The sequence below is a fragment of the Neopelma chrysocephalum genome, unplaced genomic scaffold (genome assembly GCF_003984885.1).
Source record: "Neopelma chrysocephalum unplaced genomic scaffold, ASM398488v2 Primary Assembly neopelma1_97034, whole genome shotgun sequence".
Taxonomy (NCBI): domain Eukaryota; kingdom Metazoa; phylum Chordata; class Aves; order Passeriformes; family Pipridae; genus Neopelma; species Neopelma chrysocephalum.
Genome location: NW_020925676.1, coordinates 206,068 through 219,137, shown reverse-complemented (window position 1 = coordinate 219,137; position 13,070 = coordinate 206,068). Strand labels below are relative to the sequence as shown.

At 39.4% G+C, this 13,070-nt stretch overlaps 1 protein-coding gene across 4 annotated transcripts in view; it reads left to right on the top strand.

Annotated features, from left to right (window-relative positions):
- EFNA5 (ephrin A5) overlaps positions 1–13,070 on the top strand; it is a 220,630-nt gene that overhangs the window by 77,136 nt on the left and 130,424 nt on the right. The gene's annotated exons all lie outside the window — the stretch shown is intronic.

Here is a 13,070-nt window from a genome sequence, read left to right as displayed (position 1 = left end):
CCCCACCCCGTCCCCCTGCTTTTGGCACATTTGAAGTAGGGTAGTTAAAAGAGGGGAGACTATCAGAGCTGACAGTGGCAGCTCTCAGAGTGACTTGCCTGGTGCATGTTGCCAGGAGCGGCATAGCCATCAGAGTGGGCAGAGCCAAGTGGAACATATTAGTAGGTTTTCTTAAGTAAGCGTTTCCAATTGATGATGGTGGGAATGTGCTGGCAGACAAGCTCACTGCCTGTGTTACATAGGATTTTCTGTCAAAACCCTGTGGTACTACAGAGGCATTGATAAAAGGGGCCCCACTCTGGTGCTGCAGAAAACTGTTGCTACAAAATAACTTTGTCAAACCCCCAGTCACAAAACAATGTGAAAAGGCAGGATTGAACTAAGTGTGAGGGTGGGATGAAGAATAGGAGTGTGATGGAAGGGACAGTAAGATACAAAACTTAGGTTCAGGACTCTTAGTTTATATTACAGTAATTCCAAGTAATGTGCTCTAGTGTGATCTTAGCAGGATGTAAAATTATTTTATGACTGTGCCTCATAAAACTGCATCATTTGCTTGTCTTCCTAGTTTTCAGTTATTTCTTTGAATGCTGTGGCTCTACTGCCTCACAGGACTGCAGCCACTTACTGCTTCCAGCTGGACTTTGAAGGGAGCTGGGGCTGGAAAAGTATTGTGGCTTAGGGTTTGGTATTTTACCAAGCCATTTTCTTTTTTCTCTTGGTAAGATCTTGTAGTGGCACAGTTGGTCAGGATACAGCTGATCAGGTTAAGGATTTCTTTGGCAAGCAGAGTACCAATGTTGAAGAAGACAGCAGGAAATGCCCTGGGCAATTGAAGACAGATGTGGGAGGGGTATCAGATCAGCAGAGAGAGGAGGAGTTCACACAATCAATTTAAATTTCTCTCCTTTTGCTAAATTAGTCTGCACTGAAGCAATTCCAGATTTTTTCCCCTGTATTTACCATACCTTGTCCCTCCACTCCTCCCCTCCCCAACCCCACCACTCCTCCTCTCCTTCCCGAAAGACACTGTTATGCTCCAGAATGAAGCTAGGGAATTGTACTTTCTTTAAAATATTTAGTACTCTATGTCTGTGGAAAATGCATCTCCATAGGTAGGTTCTCTATCGTATTGCTCTCTGAGAGATTTTGCTGGGCCGTGTATAAATACTAAACATCATCTTTAGGGAACAATGATTACTTTTCAGACAGTTATATTCCTAAGTTATGGTTTTTAGTTGCTAAAATATGTCAAGCCTTTCATTTCTCTGGAGTAAAGGGAGCTTGTACCTCTGCTGTGTATTCCTCCACACACAAGGGTGCACGAACACTGCCTTGTTAGTATGAGAATCATTGACTGCCCTTGCATTTGAAACATGCTAGAAATTCTAGCAGGAAAATCCCACTGCATTTTTTTCTTGTAGTCTGAAGGGGAACATGGATTATACATTATGGTACGGTTTTATTCAGAGAGCAAAATGCTGATATAAATTTATTTGCTATTACTTTTTAATTAGCAGATCTAGATTTCTCCACTGCAATTTATAAGGCAGGTGGCATAGTTTAGCGTCGTCCCCTCCAAAACATGACTAACACAAAATAATAAAAAAATAAAATAAAGTAAAATAAAACAAAACAAATCAGAGATCCCTTTTACTGGCTTTAGGTGTGTTATGCTGTACCCAGACAACAAGCCATTTGCACAGTGGAAAGTTCACTGATTGTGCACTTCAAGTTTGTAACCACGTGTTGTTTTATCAGTGAGTGCCTTGGCTTGAGTGACCGACCCAGTTGAGTGCCTTGGCTTGAATGACCGACCCAGTGGGTCTCCACGTCAGATTATGTGCATCCCCTGTGCTGAAGCGCTTCCCATTCTGACTGAGGCAAACCGGAGGAACAGAAGCCACGCAGCAGGTTGCACAGCTCTCGATGAAACTTTTTGCACAGACCACTTTCTCTTTAACTGGGAATGATCCCCAATAACAGCTGCTACCAGTTCTACTGTTAGTTACTCAGTTTCACTTACAGACAAATCTAATCCAAGAAGGTAACCTTAGCAAGATGTACATATTGCCAGAGCAGTTGAAATTGAATGATGCAGACAATCAGTTACTCTTGCAGTGGGTTTTGTTGTGGGTTTTTTTTCAGTTTTCAAGGATGTGTACATCCTTGCAAATTTATTTTAAGTTTTAGTTGTTTTTCCCTTTGGAAACAGTCTTGTGAATACTGTTAACTTTAGGTAAAGTTCACACCTATTTCTTTTTAATGTGCTCACAATTAATGAAAATGGGTTACTGTATGTAAAGTCACCTGATAAAACCTAATACACAAGGCTGTATTGTTCACAAATGAATCCATTTGGACATCATCCAGGAACTTCTTGTAATTGCTCGCACATAAGTAAAATTTTTCCTTGTGTTTTAATTAGTTGATGCAAGGGATTAAGATGATTATGTGGAAGGCAGTGCTGTTTCTCTCTTAATAAATCAGGCAGCGTGGGTGCCAAATCAACCCTCAATCTCATTTGAGCAGAGTGCTTTGATAAAGGCCCCAATCAGACCACTAAAGCTTCCTGTGGCAGCAGCAGTGTAGATCATTTGGGTTTGCTGATACTGTTGATGTGCAATGTGGGATATTAATCAGGACTAATTATATGCATTGGCTATGAAACAAATTCAAGGCCAGTGGAGGGCATGCTTCCATATGTAATTGCTGAGTTTAAGGTACTGGGTTAATTGATAGAAATTAAGAGGACCTTCCATTTACTGACATGGCTTTTCAGAATACCAGCTCAATACACTGGCTCCTTCTTTGCAATTTGGTCCACTTACTTTTAAACATGTGCCAGTGTATGGTTAAGTAAACATCCATTACACTTTGCCTATTTTTCACCTTCGTGTTTTGTACCTTTCAGTTTTCTTTTAAAGAAAACTCTACCAGAGAGGCAGCAAACAATGAAATACTTCTTATAATGATAGGCTGCATACTTTAGGACTGCTCTGTGGAAGGTCCTTAGCTTATTTAGGTATGCAGAAGAATTGCAAAAGGCTGTTTCATGAATAACACTGAGGGCTGCTTTTTCGGTGCAGGTTAGGGTCTGTGCGTGTTTACTTCATGCATCTGATAATGCACTCTAGGTGTTTTGCTGTATATATGGGAGATAAAATCTCAGTCCAATGCATTCTCATATCTGTATATATATGTATCTATGTATAAATTTGACTCAGTGCTGTCTTTCTGATGCATGGTACAAGGGAACTTACTTGGGAGGGCTAAGAGGTGATTTTCTACACTTGTCTGTATAGAAGGTCAACTGGAGTAAAGAAAGTTTGAGTATTCTTTGACAGAGAAGAATTGCAGATGCTTGTGAGCTCTTACTATCTTAGTCCATCAAAGGTAAACTCTAAGATTGATTACCGAATTTGATAGGACTGCTGTTGAGGACTTTAGCCAGAGTAATATACCGAGAGAAGATAATTCAGCAAATATTCCTCTTGCTATTTATTAACTTTACACTTCTGCAGCTGTAATTGTAAATGGAAGAAGGAGATCTGAGTATCTGGGTTAAAACAGATATTTAGTTTTCGTGTCCCTGCTTTCTTAGTGCATAGTGTTTGCTGGATGAACCAAAGAAAATACAAGAATCAGGTTTTAGTTTTTTAATATGTTTTGTTGTCATCTGTGTCACAATGAAAAAATGCTCTTCTGTCTTTGCAGGTCTGTTTTAATAATAACTGATGCTATTGCTAATAGAGCTATCTTCTTTTTGCAGAAATACTTGATTTTGTTTCATGCAATGCCATCCATAACAAGCAGGAAACTTGCTACTGTCAAAGCTTTTTTTTTAAGTCTGAACTTCTGTGGCATAAATTGCTTGTAGATGGGGTGTGAGCCAGTCCATTCCCATTGTCTGTCCCGAACTAGCCACGTGAATGCCACAAATTAATCACATCTAGCGTGAGAATAGAAAGCTCTCACCCACTAACACGCTTGTGAAAGCAGCTTTGAATCAGAGCGAAAGAACCTCTCAAATGAACATGAAAAATGTTGGGCTTTTGAAGGCCAGGGAATTGTGCAGCCTGAGTGGACCTGTCTGCTACCATGTGGGGGGGGTGAGAGATGGGAAGACTACCAGCCTGGGAGGTTTTCTGCTAAACGATCTGCTTTGACTGACTGATGCTGGGGTCGTAAATGAATTGCTGGCTACAGCCGGGCTGGCGCTCAGAGCCTTGCTGCCTTGCTGGGGAACAATAGCAGTACCCTTTGGTGTGTGAGAACGGGACATTCAGGCATAATGTTTTATTAGACTTTGGAGTAACCTTTCATTTTGCAAACTTCGAGATTCTTAGATAGGAATTGTACCGTGTCACTTATAATTAACCTTTTTTCTCCATAAGATTTCTTAAAAGATGTCCATGAATGGCCAACATTATGCATTCTGGTATTGTCTTTCTTTTTCTGTTTTATGTTTCCTATCTGAAAACTGACGTGATTTTGAAACATTCTTTTCTTCTAATTTAGGAGGGGGAAAGAAAATTCAACAAGCAAGTCAGGAATACAGGCAAGAATAATTACTATATTTCTTTGGGGCATGCTTATAATGCTGAGCCTGAAGAGAAGGATATTGATGTCCTTTTTCTCCCTTCTCTTCAAGTTTGTTGGACATAAAGGGATGATAGATGGACAACTTTTTAGCCCCTTTGTTACTTGCGATTCTTGGAGTGCAAATTCTTTGGAACAGAAGCAATTTCTGTTTAGGTGCATGCATGAAAGCAGACACATACCAGCCAGTGACAACATATATGTAATTATTGTATTTATAGTTTATGGTAACAAGGCTGAACAAAAGCTGAAACAGTAACTAGAAGACAATATTTTAAATGGCCTGGTGTTAGAAGCATGGTGTTTGCCTCATCAATAAACTGCAATTGAATGGTATTTTCCCTAATCTTTTGTTTAAACATTTACCCTGAGATGCTAAAAACCTTGCCTAATGGAAAAATTGTACTTCTGACAAACATAAACTTCACTGTGGAAGGCCAGAAATTGTATTAGCAAAGAAAATTAAAGATACCGTGACATTTACATAAAGATTATAATAAATACAAAGCATCAAGTGTGCATACTTTTTTTCTGTTTTTTTTTTTTTCCTTTTTTTTCCTAATCACCAGAACATCCTATCTAAATTGAAAGTAATTTCTAGTGTGCAGCCCAAGTTCTTGGGTCCTTTTTCCCTTTCCTGTGCACAGAAAGCACATAGAGCCTGTGACAGAAAATGGGGATTGAGGGGGGAACACGTCTGCCCTGCAGCATCATGGACTTTCTTCAGCCTTGAAACTGCTCTCACAGTACTGCTGCCCTTCAGATCTGCTGCAGCATCTGTACTTTTCCAACCTCGAGCCTCAAGTCACTCTGAGGGTCACATTACAGCTAACCCCAGAGAGTAAAACACCAAGTAAAGGGTATACCGTTTCTCAGAGAGATGACCCTTTTGCACTTGGCCTCTGGAAAGCTCTGGTATAATGACAGAGCTTAACAGCTTGTGCAAGCACTAGTGGCTTGGGGTTAGCTCTGTTAAACAAATGACTGTCTCACATTACTTGCTGTGCCTATCATATTCATAATTTGATATTCAAGAAGCACCCTTTAGGAAGTTGTAAAAAAAGATGATATTGACAAACGAATGGCAGAGACTTGGTGGTTCCTTACTCACAGATGTTCTTTAGAAATTTTTCTGTGTATCCCTTTTTCATCTCTGTGTGAAAGTAGCTTTGTGGAAAGTTCTGTATGAGAAAGTGAGCAGCGTTGTTGTCTGAAATGCTGAAGATGCTAGAAAAGCATGCCTTTAGTTACTCCACAAAAAACTGAAAGACACAGATATCTGAAACTATGCCAGCCCTGAATCACCACCTTTGTAGGTACAGAATTTTCCCCCCAACTTCAAATCTGGTATAATTTTAAGGAGAAATATATGAGTCAAATTGGGGAAAGGCTGATCTTGCCACTGACTGAAATGAAGATAGAAGTATGATAACACCCACTATTAGATACTCTTGTCACCAGAACATGTTTTTCACTGCGCTCATCTTTAGGGCTCTTGACAGCTGATGCTTGTATTTTATTCCAATATTATTTTGAACCACTCATATTATCACAAGCTCTTACTAGTCTCTTTATCACTTGCTGAGAAACCATAGTATTCAGAAAACCATATGGAAACTATGATGGTGCTCTAAAGGCACAAAATACTAATCTTGATCACTGGTGAACTTTTCCTTAAGTAGACTAATAAATCTGGAAACTGATACCAATTCCATCTGCCATGAGCTGAAGGAGTCTCTTGACAGGTCAGAAACATTGACATGTCAGAGCAGTATCTGGTGTCTGGACTTTTAGACTACCTGTGAAAAAAAAGGAATCTAGAAGATTGTCACTTGCTAAATTGTTCATGCAGTGTTTTCTTAAGAATTTGGTGTAGTGTGGCAGAGTATGTAGTAAAGTAGTTTTGTAGTAAAATATGCACTGAAAAGTGGTGCTGTTACTGCAAAAGGCTATGTGCTCTTCCCCCATCATCTCCCTTCTCATTAACTCTTTCTTTGTGTCAGCAAAAACATCTGTTTGCAGCAGTGTGGACCTATGGCATTTCGAAGGGATTTTGAACATATTTCATAAGTCAAGTGTTCTCTGTGTTAAAGGTTATAAATAGCTATTGAAATAGTCCAGCATGGTCTCAAATGCAAAAAATGAAGAATGTTTATTATTTCAAAGCCCCTTTGTTTAAACAAAAGAATTTACTCTGAAAGGTTTGTTTAAGCCTTCTTTGTTGTTGCTGGTTGGTGTTTTGTTTTGTTTGTTTTTTGTTTGGTTTTCTTTTTTTTAATTGTGTTTGGGAAAAATGTATCAAATACGGAATCACTTGACAGTGATTCCTATCAAAGGACAAATAAATTTTTTATAACATGAGTGGTGATTTATTCTATGTTTCTCTATTATTATGGTAGTTAAAACAAATGCCCTTTTACAGTGACTTGTAGGGTTATATTATATTATTTTTAACTGTCAATTATTCTAGTCTTTACAAAAGTATGTTTGCTTCTGGGATAGTACAGATATTCACAGGTATGCTTTCAAAGTCAGTGGAATGCTGTTCAGCAGTAGAGACTTCGCCATGCTTCTGTGTTAAAGCAGGCCAGCTTTATAGGCACTTATGTAGTATGTAACCTGACTACCTAATTCTCTCCTGTTGCCCATTATGCAAATATTTCTTATGACATGATAATTTTCTTATGAATAGATAAATTTGTACTGTCATTTGTTTCATAATGTGAGAAAAATCTTTTTTTTAAAAAAAGTTAAGTGCAGGGAACTTAAACTCTAGGGGTGGGTATCTGTGGAATTTAAAGTAGATGTTATATAGCAACTTTCAGATTTTATCTAAACATACTTCATTATAATTGTCTAGTGACTAGAACCAATCTGAATACATTATATCAAAAGCTAGTCTACTTACCTACTTTCAGAATCGATGTTGAGGTAAGCTACATATATGTGCATTTCAGTTTAAAGGATTCTGGATTTTTCTGGTTTGAAGTTCCAAATCTAAATAAGTTCTTTTCTAAAGGATAATGGGCTTTCCAGATGTATCACCAACTATCTTTGCTGTTTATGTTTGACTTAAAATGTGACCGACATCTCTCTCAGTAATTCCACTCATTATACTGCAGGGATCACTAGGGAAGCCTCCCTCTTCAGTGGGACAAAGAGTTGTTTTAAAAAAACTTCTTTTCAATAATTTATTTCCCCTGCTTTAAGAGAAAATATCCTTTCTACTCTTAATGTTGTTGCTCTTAATCAGTATGTACATGCTGATGAAATCCTTGAGAAACAGTTATACTGTATTTGTTCACAGATGGATCAGCAGCACCACAGATTATTATTAGGTTTTGGACTAAGGAGTTGAGGAATTCACTGTATATGTCTCTTCTGAAAAGTACAAGTGGCCACTGGACCCATGTTTCTACCTTTCTTTTTCAATATACTTTAAAGAGTGGTTGTTAAGGAAAATAAATACTTAGTCATATTTGGTTTCATAAATCTTTGGAAACAAAGACATTGATGCTCCTTACTGCAACTCTGTGGAACATAACACCCACACAGCTATGTTTGACCTTCTCATATTTTCTTTTTTTCCTTATTGAAGGTAATGTTACTATATTACTTCTCTTCTTTAATAAAATAAAGGAATTGTTGGGGGGAAGGAGCTATTAACTGGCTAATATCATGGCTTTCCAGATTCAAAATGACTATCATACATGTTATTTGTATGTGATTTTTCTGCATATTTGATAGACTCCTGTCTTATTTGCCAAACTGTTTGAGATCTTTTTTTTTTATCTTTGTAGCTAAAAACTACTCAGTATGGCATATAGCATGGGTGGATGGTAGATGGCTGTGTTTACTTTCTGTATGTGCTGTCTAAGGTGCTCAGTATTAATATCAGTGCTGTACTTTTGTTTCTTCAGGAAACATGCAAATGTGAAACTGAGAGCTGAGGAGAAAGTAGAAATAAGGGGCAATTACAACCTATTTGTTATCCTAGTCCTGGAGTTTTGGGGTTTAGGGTTTTTCTAGTCTTCTGCCATCATTCCCCAAAATCTTTCAAGTGAGACTTGTCCACTCTATGCCCTCAGCCCAGATTCCTGTGAGGTTGCTCAGTGCCACAGGCGGAATACTTTTAAAAGAGAAGTTACAGAGATATTTTCAATTGCTCTTGAGGTATGTCGTCTGCCAGAGTAATGTGTACTGAAATTTTGCTTTAGAGGACTCTCATCCCTTTTGGTATGTAAAGTGTTGAGTGAATATGAGGATTTTACCCTAGCAATCCAAGCTGGGGCCCCATAGGGCAAAAATGATGCAGCTGTTATTTTCTGAGTACTGCTGGAAGCAGAGAAATATTCATATAGGAATAATCAGGTGCACTTTTTTCCCTTCTTTCCTAAAAGAAAAAGTGAGAGAATTTACAGTGAGGACAAGGCTTTTCTAGCCAGTCATAGCTGGCATCTAATAATGCTTTGTCTGCAATATAAAGACCAAGGTATCTTCACTTTTGGCTGTCAAGAGAAAAATGCATAATATCTATACATGTTTATGTTTCATATCCACTCCTCAGCAATGTTCTGTACACTCCAGTTCCTCAGCAGGCAAAAACTATAGCTTGGTTTCCTTCCATTTTTTATACAGCACTGTATACTGTAGTCACAGTATGTTATGATGACTGAGCCTGATAACGTAAGGCTGAAAGTCTTAGAGCTGTTGATATTCACTTTAAATACAATGCCACAATAATGCTCCTAGCAGCACCTTTGTTTTTCTGTCAAGGATGTCAACTGGTAACCCACTGCAGGCTGAAGTTCATTTTGTTGGGGGTGGGAGAGACAAGTAAGTCACAAGAAAACCAGCTAGAAAACTAAGTGAGAAAAGACCCCTGCTCCCGGGACCAGACATCTGCTTGCTGGATGTCCTGCCAGATGATGGGGGAAGATAGTTCTCTGAAGGTTTTGAAGGTTTTATCAGAGCAGGGTAATGGAATTGACTGTCTTTGCAGACAATCTGATTTGGGAATTCCAGCCAGCCCCACACCCCTATGTTGACTAATAAGTCACTGGCTCGCTAAGCCTTGTTGTTACCTAATATGTTTTTGTTTAACAACTTGCGGCCTTGCAGGAGAGCCCTGTTTACATTACAGTCTTTCCCTGTTTTATTATTTTTCCCCTGCCTCAGAGCTCTGCTGGGTTTAGAGGCTCCTGGGTGAAGGCTCTTGGCAGGAGATGCGCCTGCATTTCTGGTGTGCTTGTGACACAGTTGTTTGTTTGATGGTGTTCATGAGTAAGGAGGTGTGAACTGTTGACATCATACAAGTTAATTAACTGTCTAGAAAGTGGAGGCAATATTACGACCAGTATCACCACTTTGAGACTTTGTAATTACTCAGCCAATATAATGCTTGATTTGTGTTGCTGAACAAAATAGCTGTTGGCATTCTCTTCTATTGAGTAGAAATTCTTTTGAAACCTTTTAAAGGGATATTTCTTAACGTCCACATCTGAAATTTGGTATGACATACTATGAATATGCATATGTAGTCTGGTATTTTTCTGAATCTGCTTTTGTGGCTTAGCTTTGGTATTTGCAAGCAGCTGCACAGTTTTCGATACTACTTTTTGTGCTTTGATATACCAGCACTTTGACACCTAACTACTTTTTCACATACTCGAGGCTGATTGTTGTAGTAATATGTGTCACTGATTCATTACAAACAAAACTGAGGGCAGATATTTATGCTTGCAAAACTTAAGACCTGGTCAAGTTTCAGGTGGAGTTCAGACATTTAACTGCTTATGTGTTTGGTCTCTTTCTAAATTCATTCTCTGTTGCATAGGAAATAATTTTTCATATCCTAAACCTTTACATAGTGTTCCCTCCCAGTAAGATTTTTTTCTTTTATGTGATTTTTTTCCTACTAGAGAGTAAGGTAGCCAACAGAGGGAGCACACATATCTTGCATGCTAATGGTAGCCTGACTGGTAGGACGTACAACCAGGAGCCATGTCTCATAATAGATGTGGCACAGAGAGCAGTGTTAAAATACTGCATCACTGAAATGATATTTGAGTACATACAGAGTGTTGTTATTTTTCATTGGTAAAATCTGTCTGGATTTTTACTATTTTTGGTGGGGGGATGAATCATCCTTGGATCATGAAGTATTACTGAGGATATAACACTTAAAAAAAAAAACATTAATGGAAATAAAAACAGCACCCATATTTGGTTCTGAGTTTTGCTGCTTTCTTTAGATGGATCTGAGGGAATACAACACTGCAAATGTAATGAATGCATTATTTATTAATTATTTGTTTTTAAGATTCATGAGGGCAGGAGAAAAGGGTAGCGTCTGTGAATAATTTGAATACATGTTTATGGGCCATAATCTCCTTGTAAAAAAGTGAGACCATGGCCCATCCATTAAAAGGACTTAGGAACAAATACCTGCTGCACCTAGACGCTGTCTCTGGTCAGTGTGGTTTGTTGTCACTGTCATGTTCTGAAGTCACAAAGTACTGTATTAGTTACTATTGTTATTATTGCTATAATATTTATTAAATCAATTTTCTTTGAGATCCCAATAACTTTATACACAGTTGCATACAGCATTTATGCACTTGAGTTTTAAATTATTATTTTGACAGTCTGCTTCACATTTAGTCATTTTACCCTAGTCATGCAAATGTCTAAGCACATGTATGACTGAACCCATATGAGTGTTTTCTCTGAAGTCTATGGGACTGCTTGAACAGGCAAAGGTTTGAATGTGCATAGCTTAAACAAACTACAGTATGTTTTACAGAGACAAGGAAGACAGGTTTATTAACTTTAATTTAAAATGTGCATTTCCCTATAGGTGTGTTTTTAACCTCTGGATTTATAGAATGCTGCGATGAGTTTGTAATGCAGAGCTGGAACAGAGGCTTGCCAAACTCATCTCTCATGTATTTACAGAGACTGCGAAGTATAGAAACAGCTGAATTGGGCTGGTTTTAAACTGGGGAAATCCACAGATGTTAAAAGTCTCTGTAGCTTTCTAGCAACGCTCTGGGACATCCAGTCACCTGGTGAGTACTAGTGTTAAACCTTTGAGAATGGAGTTTGCTTTCTTGGCAGGGACTTTATTAAATCAAACACTGATCTTTTTAAAACCAGTAAAGGCAAGTGTTTCCTTTTTCTGGCTACACAAACAAAATCTCCGGCATATAGTCTTGGAAGCACAATGGCACAGCCTGCTGACCTTCCCTTTTGTAAAGGAGACGTCACATAGTGACGACATAAATGGTGTCGAAATCCTGTAATGGTCTTCTGAAGACTCTCCTATCCCGAGTTTGTTAATAATTTGTACTGGAGGAGCAACTTTTGGCTCCACAATAAAAAGAGGAAAACATTGCTAGTAACAGTAATGGTTCCTGTGAGTTGTACTGAAAAGGAACGGCAGTATTGTCTGCCAGGAACTTGAGGGTCTGCATGTGTGAACAGTCTGGTTTAAGCTGGAGTTTTATAGATTATTTGGTGTGTTCTGAAAGGTGGTTCACATGGGTCTTAGTCTTGTCCCTCATGAGCACACGGATCTATTTTCAGTCCTCCCAGTAGAAAATTGATGCAATGTATTCGTTTCCTTAACTGTGAAAGAAATGCTAGTTTTTTGCCTTCTGGACAACTGTAAAAATTGTGTCACTGAAACAGGGATGTTGAACTGCACAATAGTTTTTACACTGCCCAGTGGAAGAGATGAAAACAGAACCACTGGGCTGCAAAGAAGGCAAGAACTGTCTGTGTGTATGTCTGTATGGAATGGACATGCAGTTATTTTTACCTCAGTGCTTTTACCATGACAGCATTTTTCTTTAGCCTGGCTCCACCACGCCGAGGAGGCTGCTCCCAGCTGGCCCCTGGCCCTGCCATGCCGAGGAGGCTGCTCCTGGCCGCCATGCCGAGGAGGCTCCCGGCCACGGTGGAGGCGGTAGGGGCTGCGGCACCAGAGGAGAGGAGGAACTTTGGAGCACACAGAGGTTTGCCAGTCCAATTTGGGAGAGGTGGAGGGGGCCTGGCAGGCTATGGGGTCCTCGGACCGGCAGGAGGGCAGGTGAGGCAGTCCTGCTTGGAGGGTCATGGGTGGGCGAATCTCCCTGGGAATGTCCCTGGGTTTGTGTGTAGGTGGCTCAGGAACAGTAGGGAGTGAAAGGCTTGCCCTGATCATTTTAGTGGGGGAGAAGCTTGTGTGCCCTTAAGAGGTAGCAAACTATGCTGGCGGAGGTATATGCCTCTGGCAGAGTCTCTCATGCCAGACCAGACAGGTCAAAACTGAAGGGTCAGATATAATGTGTCCCTGGGCAGGATGAGCTCACTAGCCTTCCAGCAGTCATCCTAGGAGAAGGACAACTCTTACTTCCAAACCCAGGCAGATGGAGCTCGCTTAGCCCTGTAAGGCCATGCATCTAAGAGAAGGACACTCTAATGAA